Raw genomic sequence first — 13769 nt, 5'->3', positions numbered from 1 at the left:
ACTGATGTTTGCGCATGTAAGCCCCAGGATTTGAGGTCTGTGATATGCTTGTCACTATAATTATCAGCATGTGAAGGGTCTTTCGTGGGTGCATGCCAAGGGTGTAAGTTTTCCAGTATATTTGTGGTTCTATGAACACGGGTGTGAGGTCTCTTATTCGTCTCCAGGTGTATGTCTCAATGTGTGAGGTCTGCGAGGTCCTTTTGGGTTTGCATCCCGTCATGTGAGGTCTCTGAGCCGGTTGGGGGCTTATTTACTGAGCTATGAGGCGTATGTCTTTTTATCATTAGCTGTTCCGGGATGTGAGCGAGACCTGTGACTATTTATCATCGTATGTCTTGGGATGTGAGGTCTCTTGCGTGGGTGTACATAGGAAGTATAAGATCTTTGATCTATTTGTGGTTATATGTCCCTGGGTGTGAGGTCTCTGATCAGTTCATGGAGTTAATTCTTGCAAACGGAGCAGCAATGTCAGATTGTAAGTGCTCCTATCCCACCATGCGTGATGTGATGTCTCTGATCTTTTCAAGGGGGCGTGACCCACAGTGTGAAGTACTCATCTGTTCCTTGTGTGTTTCCCCAACATGTGAGGTCTCCCACCTGGGTGAGGGTGTATGTCCCATGGTGTGAGGCCACTTACTTATCTGCAGGTATATTCCCAAGAGAGGAGCTCTTTCCTCTCTTTTGAGCAGTAGGGCCCAATTTGAGAGTAAGGTCTGATCTGGTTTTGCAGATGTCTCAGGATGTAAGGGCCCTAGCTGTTTGTGGGTATACGCCCCAGGATGTAAGGTCTCTGATCACTTGTGGATGTACATCCCAGAATACATTTCTTTTTTTTTCTTTTTTAAAAAAGTTTTTATTTGTTTATCTGAGAGAGAGGAAGATCATGTGCAGCAGGCGGAGGGAGAAGAAGCAGCAGGCTCCCCACTGACCAGGGAGCCCCAAGTGGGACTCAATCCTAGGACCCTGGGATCATGACCTGAGCCGAAGGCAGCCACTTAACTGACTGAGCCACCCAGGCATCCCCAGAATATGTTTCTTTAGTTTTTACTGGTACGTGTCCCAGGTTGTAGGTTCTCTGATCTCCTGGGGGGGGGTATTTGCAAGAGTTGAGGTTTCTGATTTGTTTGTGGGTGTATGTCCTAGAATGTGAAGTCCTAGATCTTTTAGGGTATGTATGCCCAGAGTGTAAGGTTTCTGACCTCTCTGCGGTTGTGTTTATGCTGTAAGGTTTCTTCTCTGTTCCTTCCTGTATGTGTCAGTATGTGCCATCTTGTCATGAATCTTCTCAAGGATGTAAGTTCCCTGATCTGTTTGTTGTACACTCCAGGACATGAAGTTTCTGATCTGCTTGGTGGTAAGTGTCCCAGTGCATGAGATGTCTGAGCTGTGTGTGTGTGTGTGCGCGTGTGTGTGTGTGTGTGTGTTTGTGAGTGTCGCAGGGAGTGAGGGTTGTAATGGGCTTGGGCACATATCCTGGGTTGTGAGGTTTCTGATCTGTTTCGGAGTGAATGACAGCAGGTGCCATATGTGAACTCTTTATGGGTCTGTATTCTGGGCTTTGAGGGCTTCCGCGTGGTAGTCAGTATATGTGCTGGGTGCAGGAACCATGCTCTGCTTCTCAATGGACTGCCCAGCATATGCAGTCTCTGAACTGTTTGTAGGTTTGTGTTGCAGGAGTTGAAGTCTGTGATTTTTTTTTTAAGTCCCAGTGTGGGGCTCACACTCACAACCCCAAGATCAAAAGTAACATGCTCTACGAACCAAGCCCGCCGGGTGCCTCCCAGTCTATGATTTCTTTATGGCTAGACTTTCCAGGCTGTTAGGTCCCTGATCCGTTTGTGGGTGTGCATATGAGGTGTGAGTTCCCTGACGGGTCTGTGGGTGTACTTCCCAGAATGTCACATCTCTATCACCCCGTGCCGTGTACATCATGTCTGTGCTCCGTTTAGCCAAATACTGGCCTCCAGTGAACGCTACGTCCCGATTCCCAGAACCTGTGACTGTGTTACCTTTCTGGCAGAAAGGACTTTGTAGGTGTAATGAAATGAAATACTTTGCGATTGGGAGTTTATCCTGGATCGAGCAGGTGGGCCTAATGTATTGACGACGGTCCTTCTCTGCGGAAGGCGGGATGGTGAGCGTCAGAAATGACTGTGTGAGAGTGATGCGCACGGAGTCCGAGACGGTGATGCAAACTTGGAAGCCAACTGAGAGAAGGAGGTGTGACAATTGGAACTGAGAGAAGAGAGATCAGAGAGAGATTTGAAGGTGAAACACTGCTATCTTTGATGATGGAGGAAGGGGCCACGTGCCAACAAGTGCAGACGGCCCCTAAAAGTGGGAAGTGCAAGGAAATGGATTCTGACTTGGAGCCTCCAGGAGGAAGGCCAGTCTACAAGATTCGTTTTCGGGTTTCTGACCTGTAGGAATGTTAAGGCAGTAAGCGTGTGTTGTTTTACAGCACTAAGATCGCGGTGACTTGTCACAGCAGCGACAGGTCAGTACGCTGTTCCAGGTCACAAGGTCTCTATCTGGTTGTCGGCACACATCACAGGATGTGAACTCTCCCGTCTGTGTGTGTGTGCAGGTCTGATGGCAAGAGGTCTCTGAGCTGATTTGGGGTGTATGTCCGCTGTGTGAGGTCTTTATGACATTTGTGGGTTGTATTATGAGATTATCAGGTCTCTGATGTGTTTCAGATATATTTCTCATGATGATGAACTTGCTATTTGCTTTGGTGGTATATATGCCAGAATATAAGGTCTTTAATCTGTTGAGTTATGAATGTCTAGGGTGCAAGGTTTGAAAGAGCTTGCTATGAGGGTATGTCCCTTGGGCCGAACCCTTTGATCTCTTGTGAGTGTGTGTCTCTGGGTGTGACCTCTCTGATCTCTTCATGGGTGTGTGGCACAAGATATTAGTTCTGTGGTCCGTTTGTAGCTCTTTTTTCATAGCATGTTGGGTCTCTGGTGTACCTGGAAACATAGGTTGCAGGATTTGGGTTCTCTGATCTATTTGTGGGTGTATCTCGTTGTATACAGTCTCTGATCCGTTTTGGAGTCTTATCCCATTATATGAGCCCCATGATCTGTTTGTTGGCCTATTTCTCAGAGTGTGAGGTCTCTGATCTCTTTGTGGGTATATACTGTGGGGGTTTGAGGTCAGTGGTCTACATGGTTACGTGTCCAGGTTGCGAGGTTCCTAATCTGTTTGTTGACGTGCATCCCAGGATGTGAGCTCTCTGATCATTTGTGCGTGGGAGGGTATATGGTGTGAGGATCCTGATCTGTTTTCTGATAAGTGAAGCAGGCTAAAAGGACTGGTATGTTTCTGGGTGTTTTCCCAAGGTGTGAGTTCCGTAATCTGTTTCAGAATCCATGTCCTACGATGTGAGGTCTTAGAGCTATTCGTGGACATACATCCCAGGCACGAGTACCCTGAGCTGTTTGAGGCTGCCCGTCCCAGCTTGTTAGACCTCTCATGCTTTCTAGAGTTGTTTGCAAGTATAAGAGATTTCGGATTTGTATCCTTGGACACATAACAGGATGTGGAATTTATTATTTTTTCAAGTGCGTATATCCAAGGTCAGGTTTCTGAGCTCTTTGTGGGGCTGTATCTCAGGGTTGGGACTTCTGATCCGTTGGCAGGTATGTGTCCCAGGATTTGAGCTCTCTCGCTTCCTCCTGGGTGTGGGCCCCAAGCTGTCAAGCCTCTTTAATTACTCTGGGTGCATTTCCCAGGATATGAGGTCTCTAATGTACTGTGGGTTCTTGTTGCAAGGGTTCGGGTCTCTGAGCCATTTCTGGTTGTATTTCTCAGATGAAGTCTGATTCCTTTGTGTGTCTCTATCACAGTACACAAGTGTTTTTTGTTGTTGTTGTTTTTTCTTTGTGGTGGAGCGGGGAGTCTCTTTTGTTTGTTAGTCAATGGTATGAGGTCTGTTCTGTTTGTGGGTGTGTGTCCCAATTTTTGAGGTCCCAGACCTGTTTGTGGGTGTGTGTCCCAGAATGTGTGTCTATCTGCTCTCTTTAGATGTATGTCTGAGGGAAGGAGGTCTCTGATCACTTTCTAGATGTATGACTCCAGATGAGGGATGGGAGCTATTTCTAGTGTGTGTCCCAGGATTTTAGGTCTCTGAGCTTTTGGGAGGTGTGTGTTTTGTGATTTAAGGTGTCTTACTGTTTGTGCGTGTATGTCGCCACTCTGCCGACTTAAGGCCTCCTAAAGATGGTCCAAGGTCCTAATCCTTGGAAACTGTGCGTGAAGAAGTGACCTTACATGTTAAAAGGTACTTTGAAGCCATGATTAAATTACACATCTTGAAATGGGAAGATTTTCTTAGATTTTCTAGGGGTGTCCAATGTAATCACAAGAGTCCTAAAATGAGGAGGACAGGATGGCTATTGTCACTGAATGCAAAGTAACAACACAGACCAAGTCAGACATGGTGATCTGATGATGGAGATGTTTGTGGGTGTGTGTCTCAGCTTGTAAAGTCCTTGAGCTGTTCATGGGGGTGTGTCCTGGGCCGTGAAATTCCCAGTTGTGCATATACGTCTGTTCTCAGCTAAATAATAGGACTCCGAAGATGTCCAGCGAAGGACATGTGGACAGGGAGCCCGAATCAGGGAGGAGATTGATGATGGAGGCAAAAATCGGAGAGATTTGAAGATGAAGCACGGAGAGCTTTGCAGGGGGAGGAAGGGGCCAGGGGTCAAGAATACAGGCGCTCTGGAAACTGGAAAAGGCCAGGAAATGAATTCTCCCCTAGAGTCTCCAGAAGGAACACAGCCTTGTTCACACCTGCCTTTCATATTGTAAGATCCATTTTTGGATTTCTAACCTCCAGAGATGTAATATAAATAAATTTGTGTTTTTCCACGACCCTGAAATTGTGGTGACTTGTTACAACAGCAATAAGAAACCAATACAGTCCTGGGTTGTGATGTTTCCGTCCGGTTGTCTGTTCACATTTTAGGAGTGTGTTTGTCAGTGTGTCTGATGGTGGAGGCCTCTGATCTCTGTGTGGGTGTATGAGCCAGGGCAAGAGGTCTCTGACCTGTTTGAGAGTGTGTATCCCTAAATTTGTGGGGTTTGTGGGTTACACATCCCAGGATGGGTGGTCTCTGGTCAGTTTGTGAGTATGTGTCCTTGGATGTGAGGTCCCTGTGCTATTCTGTGTATCTCTTCGCATCAGGTCTCTGAGGTGGTTGTGAGTTATGTCAAGGTTGTTAGGTCTCTGATATTTCATGGGTATTTCCAAGATTTCTGATTGATTTGGTTATATACGTGCCAGGACAGGAGGTCTCGAATCTGTTCGGGTGTGTATATCCAGCTCATTGGGGGTGTCTTTCATTTGGCTCAAGTCTCTGGTCTTTTTGTGGGTCTGTGTCCCAAGCTATGAACTCTCTGAACTCCTTGTGGGTGTTTCCTGAAGAAGTCAAGTACATCATCAGTCTCGAGGTATTTTTCCTAGACTAAGGTCTCTTACGTGACTTGAGTTTCTGACCTCTGTGTATGTGTCTGAGGGTGTAAGGTGTCTTCTGTTTGTGGTGGTATGTCCCAGTTTGAGAGATCGCTACCCTGTGTGTGGGTATAGGACACAGAACACATCTCTCTCTCTCTCTCTCTCTCTCTCTCTCTGTATGTATATCCAAGGGTGGGAGATCTCTGATCTCTTTGGAATCGAATGATATGGGATGTGAGGTTATTGACCTACTTATGGGTGTGTATCTTAGGATGGGATGTTTTTCATTGCTCGTGTATGTATATCTAAATTGGTAAAGGTCGCTGAAGGATGGCCATGTTCTCATCTCTGGAACATGGAGCTATGGGACCTTACATGTTAAAAGGTCCTTTGCAAAAAAAAAAAAAAAAGTCCTTTGCAGATGTGATAAAATGATTATCTTGAGATGGGGGAGACTGTCCTGGATTTTCCAGCTGACTCCAGTGTAATTACAAGGGTCCTTACAGGAGAGACGCAGGACAGTTGGAGAAGCAGATGTGATGACAGAAACAGAAATCAGAGAAAGCGATTTGAGGATGAAATACTGCTTTGAAATTGGAGAAAGGGGGCCACAAGCCAAGGAATGCAGGTAGCTCCAGAAACTGTAACAGGCAAGAAAATGGATTCTCCCCCTAGAGCCTCTAGGAGCGATACAGTCCGGCAAGCAACTTGATTTTAGCCCTTTGAAACCCTTTCTTAGCTTCTGCCCAGTGGAAAGGTAAAGATAGTAAAAGTGTGTCGTTTCACGTAACAGTGGACAGGAAATGAATACAACATTCCAGGTTGCGAGGTCTCTATCTGGTTGTCAGTGCACAGCCCAGGATGTGGACGCCCCCATCTGTGAGCGGGTGTCTGATGGCGGGGGCTCTCTGATCCTTGTGCCAGTGTGTGGACCATAATGAGAGGTTTTGCAATGTTTGGGGAGGGGCGGGTATGTTTCAGAACTTGTGATCTCTGAGCTGTTTGTGGGAATATGTCTTAGGATGTGAGGTCTCCAGTTTGTGTGCATGCGTCGGAAGATGTCAGGTGTCTGAGCTGATTTGGGGAATCCATTCTTATTATGTGAGGTCCGCCGGATGTGTGTGGGTTTGCCTTCCAGATGCTCGGTCTCTGATCTGTTTGGGCGGGTGTTCCTGGTGATGCGAGGTTTCTGATCTGTTTGATCAGTTGCAAGCACGTTAGATCCCTGATTTATTTATTAGGTCCAGGGTGTGTGAGGTTTCTGAATTTTTGTGGGTGTATGTCCCTTGACTTGAGGCCTCTGATTTGTTTGCTGGTAAATATCCCCGCACATGAGCTCTTGGATCTGTGTGTGCGTCTTCACCGTAAGATTTCAGGTCTATAATCTGTTTCTGGTATCTTCTTAGCATCTGAGGCGTCTGGCTTGATTGTGGTTGTGCACTGCAGGATTTAAGGTCTCTGGTCCATGTGCGGGTCTGCGCCCTGGGTACGTATGGCCTCTGCGCTGTTTGTGGATTATATCTCCGGATGTGAGCTTTATGATCTCTTTATAAGGTATGACTCAGAGCTTGAGCTTTCCAATCTGTTTGTGGGTACGTGTGGCAGAGTGTGAAACCTGTGGTTTCTTTGTGGTTATATGTCCAGGTTGTGAGGTCTCGAATCTGTTCGTGGGTGTGTATCCCAGAATTTCAGCTCCCTGATCTGTTTGATGGTCTCTGTCCCATGGTGTGAGGCTCTGCACTATTTGTGGCATTTGAAGTCTCTGTCATGTTTGTGGCTCTGTGTCCCAAGTTGCGAGGTCTGGAATCTCTTTGTCCGTGTATGTCCCAACATGGGAATTTCCAGATGTGTGTGTGGGGGTAGTATCTGGTGGTGTGAGATGTCTGATATATTCACTGGTCAGTGAAGCAGGGTGTGAAGCCTCGGACCTGTCCGAGGGAGCTCTCAAAACCTAGATGGCGGGTTCTCTTACGTTTGTGAGTTTAATTCCAAGAACTCTGAGCATTTTTTGGTCTAAGGACCCAAATGGGTGTGTATCTGTTCTTTTTGGATGTATGTTAGAGGCCGGAAGGTGTCTCACTTGTATGACTCCAAATGTGAGGTCTGTGAGCTATTTGGGCTTGTCTCTGGTGAACAAATAGTGAGACCCTGAAGATGTCCACTTCCCAATCCCGGGAACCTGTAGTTATGTTAATTTACCCAAAAAGGGGGACTTTGTAGATATGACTAAATTAAGCCTGCTGAGATGCGGAAATTATCCCAGATTATCAGGGTAGGCCCAATGTATCATATGTGTCCTTAGCGGAGGGACACACGAAACCAAGAGTCCGAGAACACAGTGTGGGAAGGACCGCAGAGTCAAAAAAAAAAAAAAGTGACCATAAGCAGAGATCAAAGAGAAACAGAGGTGGAGATCGATTGGAAAAAGAGAGAGAGATTGGAAGACGAAACACTGCTGACTTCAAAGGTGGAGGAAGGAGTCACGAGCTTAAGAATGTGGTTGTCCTATAGATTGTCCCCCAGGAACTCGAGAAGGAAGTTGACTCTGCTGACACCTTCATTTTACCCCAGGAGACTACTTGTCAGTCTTCTGATCTTCAGAAACATAGGATAATAAATTTGTGTTGTTTTACAAGAAGATTGGGGTGATTTGTTACAGAAGCAGGTCCAGAGCCCTGAGAAGCTAAAAAGCCTGCACCTTCAAGAAACTGGAGAAACATGGCCTCCTTTTCTTTCTTTCCTTTCCTTTTTCCTTTCCCCTTTTATTTTTCCTTTCCCCATCCCTTTTCTTTTCCTTTCCTTTTTAAAAAGATTTTATTTATTTAACACAGAGATCACAAGTAGGCAGAGGGGCAGGCGGGCGGGGGTTGGGGGAGGGAAGCAGGCTCCCCGCTGAGCAGAGAGCCCGGTGTGGGGCTTGATCCCGGGACCCTGAGACCATGACCTGAGCCAAAGGCAGAGGCTTAACCCATTGAGCCACCCAGGCACCCCCTTTCCTTTCCTTTATTTTCCTTTCCTTCCTCCTTTCCTTCCCTCTTTCCTTTCCTTCTTTCTTTTCTTTTAGTAGGCTCCAGCCAAGTTACATGCTCTACTGACAGCCAGCCGGGCGCTCTGTCACCTTCTTCTCTTAAAAAAAAAAAAAAGTGGGGGGCACCTGGGTGGCTCAGTGGGTTAGAGCCTCTGCCTTCGACTCTGGTCATGATTCCGGAGTCCTGGGATCGAGCCCCGCATCGGGCTCCCTGCTCGGCGGGGAGCCTGCTTCCCGCCCCCCTCTCTCTGCCTGCTTCTCTGCCTACTTGTGATCTCTCTCTGTCAAATAAATAAATTTTTAAAAAATCTTTAAAAAAAAGTTGGTGGAGGGAAGAAAGGACTACAGTATCCCGGACTGTGAGGTCTCCTCCTGGTTGTCGGCACATATCCAAGGCCGTGAACACCTCTGTTTGTGAGTGTGTGTCTGCTGGTGGGAGGTCTCTGACCCGCATGCAGGTGTACAAACCAGGGTGTGAGGTCTCTGATCTCCGTAATAGTGTGTGTCCCAGAATTTGTGGGCCCGGCCATTTTGGGGTATATGGTCCTAGGAGAGGAGAATCTGATTTTGCAGACCGTGCCCAGGATGTGAATTCTCTGAACTGTCCAGGGGTGGGGTATGTTCATGGTGTAAAGATTCTGCCCTCTTCGCGGGTGTCATTTCCTTTTGTTTGCTCTGTTTCTGAGATTATATGTCCTAGAATGTGAGATCTCTGGATCCGTGTGTTTGTCTCTGTCTCGTGCTGTGGAAGCCTCTGGTATGTTCACTGGTGACTGAAGCAGGAATGAAGCAGGGTATCCATCCCACGATGGAAATTCCCTCCTCTGTTTGTGGGTGTTTGTCTGAGAGCGTGAAGTGTTTGATCTTTTCACTGGTGAGTGAACAAGGTCTCTGACTTGTTTGCTCTTTCTGGGGTTTTCATCCAGGTGAGTCCTTTGATCTCTTTCTTGATGAATGTCCTAGGATGTGAGATCTGTGATGTTCTGGGAGTGCGCACCCTAGGGTGTTAGGTCTCTGAGCTGTTTGGGGGGTTATGTTCCAGGTCGTCAGATGTGCGACATCTCATGGGGACATTTGCTAGCGTTTCTGATTTGTTTGTTGATATATAAGCCATGAAGTGAAATTCTTATCTCTTAAGGTCTATACATCCAGGATTTGAGATTTCTGAGCTCATGCTGGGTGTATGTTTCAGATGGGGTGGGGACTCGAGCTGGCGGCGTGTGCATGTCCCGCATTGCTGGCTCTCTGATGTTTCTGGGAGTATTTCTGTGCACGTGAGGACTTTCGCCTCTTTATGGGAGGATCTCTGTTAGTTGGCCCGTCTCCCAGGATCTGAGCTCTCTGATCTCCTTGAGACTGTATGCCTGAAGATTTCAGGTGTCCAAATCTATCCGGATGCATTTACCAGCATGTGAGGTTTCTAACCTGTTGGTTGGTTCATGTCTCAGGATGGAAGGTGTCTGGTGTCTGGTGCTTCTCAGATGAGGTCTTTGATCTGATGGTGCATGTATGTCACGTATGGGACTGTGTCATCTCCTTGGGCGTGTTGGTAAAGGGCATGAGGTCTGTTCTCTTTGTGTTTCTGTGTCCCAGTGTGTGGGATCCCTGGGGTGTGTGTGTGTGAGAGAGAGAGAGAGAGAGAGAGAGAGAGAATGTGGGCTGCTTTTCTGCTCCTTTGGTGTGTGTGTTTCAGAGTTAGAGGTCTGGTCTGTTTGGGGGTCCTAGAGTGTGTGTCCCTAATCTTTGTGTAGGTGTGTAGCCCAACATATCTGGTTCCTGTTCTCTTTGGGTGCGTATGTCCCAGAGAGCGGGTTCTCTTCTATCTTCGTAGGTTTAATTCCCAGAGTGTGAGGACTGTAGGCATCATCTGGCCAATGTCTCAGAACGCAGCTCTCTTGTGCTCTGCAGGTATGTCCCAGGGGGTGGGGTCTCTGGTCTCCTTGGGGGTGTGGGACTCCAGATGTGAAGTCTTCAAGCACTTCATGTCCCTGTGTCCCAGGGCTGAGCTTTCTCTTTGTGCACGTGTGTTCTGTCTCGTCCAATAATGGATCTCCAAATACATGCTCACCCCAGTCCTGGGCCTCATTAATATGTCGTCTCACCCGGAGAAAGGGATCTTACAGACATGTATTCAGGAAGCACCATAAGATGGGGCGGTTATCCTGGATTCCCCAGGAGGACCCATTCTAATCACAAGGGTCCCTATTCGAGGGAGTTAGGACTTTTAGGAATCACAGGAAACCAAGTGACTGTGGACACTGGGGCAGGGGGCTGTGGGATAATGGAAGTAGTCACAGAAAGTGACGTGATGGCAGAAGCAGAGGTCAGAGAGAGAAAGAAAGAGACTAGAAGCCGAAACAACGAATCCTCTGATCTCTTTGTGGGTTACGCCACAAGATGTCACGGCTGCCATCTGGTGATTTCCTGGGGGTGTTTTTCAGCTTGTGGAGTGTCTGACTTGATTGTGGATTTGAAGTCTCTGGTCTGTCTTTTTGTTTTGGATGCTCCAGAATGTGGGTCTCTGAGCTGTTCATCTGCGTGTGTTACTGGATTGGAGGTTGGTCTCCAACCTGTGCATGGCTGTCTTCCCAGGACTTCAGGACACCGATACATTTCTGAGTGTGTGTCTCCAGATCTGTCTCCTCTTTGCGGGGAGAGTCCTGGATATGAGGCCTCTGATTGGTTCATTGTGTATGTTTCAAGACGCAAGGTTTGTGAATGGTCTGGGGGTGCATTTTTGCAGGCCTTCATGTCCATGAACTCTTCCGGGGGGGGGTGTGTCCTAGGATGTGAGGTTTCTGGTCAGTTTCTCTGCCTGTTTCCCAGCATGTAAGGTCTGTGAGCGTTCGGTCACTGTGCATCCCAGGATGTGATATCTCCGATCTCTTTATGTGTGTTGTCAAACATTTAAGGTCTCTAATCTTTCTGTGGATGAATTGGCCAGGATACTTTAGTGCATTTCCTGGAACGTGCCTCTCTCTGCTCTTTTTCTACGTCTGTCCCAGTGGGCAGTATCTGATCTCTCTGTGGGTGTCTGTCCCATGGCGTATGCTCTCTGATGTTTTGCGGGTGCATCTTAGGACCACAGGTATATGTCCTAGGGTGTGAATTCTCTGACCACTTTTTTTTTTAAGATTTTATCCATTTATCCAACAAACAGAGATCACAAGTAGGCAGAGAGACAGGCAGAGAGAGGGGAGGAAGCAGGCTCCCCGCCGAGCAGACAGCCCGATGCGGAGCTCGATCCCAGGACCCTGGGATCATGACCTGAGCTGAAGGCAGAGGCTTTAACCCACTGAGCCACCCAGGCGCCCCTCTCTGACCACTTTTTGGATTTATGTTGCAGGATGAGAGGTCCTTCATCTAGTTCTCTGTGTATTACCTGTCTACGGGTGTCTGTCTGAGGGTATGACATCCCTGAGGGTCCGTGCCCCAGGATGTCAGATTTGTCTGTGGGTGCCCATCAGGATAGGAGTTGTCTGAACCCTTTGTGGTTGCGTGTCTCGGGACACGAAGGTCTGTTCTTGGTATGTGTGTCAACATCGTGTGGTCCTTGATCTGTTTATGGTTCTGTGTCTTGCTCGGGTCATCAGGTTTTTGCCTTTTCTTTGTCCCAGCATATAAGGTCTCTGAGGCATTAGGGGTTTATGCCCAGGCTTCAAGTCTGGTCTCCTTGTGGGCATGGATCCTAATAGGTGAAGTCCCTGATCCGTTCTTTTTTTTTTTTTTTTTTTGGACAGAGATCACAAGTAGGCAGAGAGGCAGGCAGAGAGAGAGAGAGAGAGGAGGAGGAAGCAGGCTCCCTGCTGAGCAGAGAGCCTGATTCGGGACTCGATCCCAGGACCCTGGGATCATGACCTGAGCCGAAGGCAGAGGCTTTAACCCACTGAGCCACCCAGGTGCCCCCCGATCTGTTCTTTAGTTTATCTCCTAGGATATGAGCACTTGGAAATGTTTGCAGGTATGTATTCCAGCGCATGAGGTATCTGATATTTTTATGTGCATATGTCTCAAGGGATTGAGGTCTACGATCTGTTTGTGGGTATATGTCCCCAGATGCTATTTCTCTGAAACACTCGTGGGTGTCTGTCTCCGCTCATGTGGTTTTTGATCTTTTTGTATGTCACAGGATGTGAGGTCTGTTCGTTGGGGGTGTGTATTTCCTAGAATTTAAATTCTCTGAGCTCTTTTGGGTGTACATCCAGGATGTGAGGTCCCTGATCTGTTTGGGTGTGTGTATCCCACGATTTGAGGGCTCTGATTTCTTTTTTTTTTTTAAGATTTTAGTTAATTATTTATTTATTTGAGAGAGAGAGAAAGAGAGCATGAGAGGGGAGAAGGTCAGAGGGAGAAGCAGACTCCCTGCGGAGCTGGGAGCCTGATGCAGGACTTGATCCCAGGACTCTGGGATCATGACCCGAGCTGAAGGCAGACGCTTAACCAACTGAGCCACCCAGGCGCCCCAATGGCTCTGATTTCTTTGCTCTGCATCTAGCATATTCTCTGAATTATATTTTGAGGTCTGTACCCTAAGTCTCAGAAGGATTTCTGAATCCTCGATCCAAGGGTTCAGAACTGGTTTTGGTCTGCATTCCAGGGGTGAGTTTACAGAGCTGTTTCGGCGGCTGTGTCTACACTGTATGATCTCTGAGCTGTTTGGCCTCTGTGTTCCAGAATAACTGGTCCCTGAGCTCTTGGGGTTTGAGAGTTTCTTGACACGTTTGGGGGATGTTTTCAGGTGCAGAGTCTCTTTCTTTTGGAAGCCCTCCATCCCAGAGTGTGAGCCATCAGACTCACTAGGGATTTGTTCAAGGGTCATGGTCTCTGAACTTTACATGGGGGAAGGAGGGTGCCCAGCTGGGAATTTTCTGAGCTGTCTGGAGGTCTTCATTCCACGGGTGAAATCTCTCCACTCTGTGATGGTCTGTGCGGAGTATAGTGTCTCTGAACCACTTAGAAAGTCTCTCCTCTCAGGTAGGAGGTGGCAGAGCTGCCTGGGGTCTGTGACCCTTACATGAGAACTCAGGGGTGTTTGTTTGAGTATCTGTCCTCAGCCTCTTCTAATGTTTTGAGCCCATGCCCCGGCAGATGAGTTCTATGATGTGGGTTTCATCCTCGGGTGTGAGTGATTTATCAGAGTAGTTTCAGGATCTGTTTCGAGTTCAAGGGCTTTCTTCTGATGTCTTTATACTTTTGGGGGCCTCTGACGTGCTTTACCCTCTGGGACCGAGAGTGTGAGCTCTCTGATCTCTATATCCCTTGGTGTTGAGA

Source organism: Martes martes (assembly GCF_963455335.1).
Source record: "Martes martes genome assembly, contig: scaffold_255, whole genome shotgun sequence".
In the NCBI taxonomy this organism is placed as follows: domain Eukaryota; kingdom Metazoa; phylum Chordata; class Mammalia; order Carnivora; family Mustelidae; genus Martes; species Martes martes.
Note: the sequence above shows the minus strand (reverse complement) of the source record.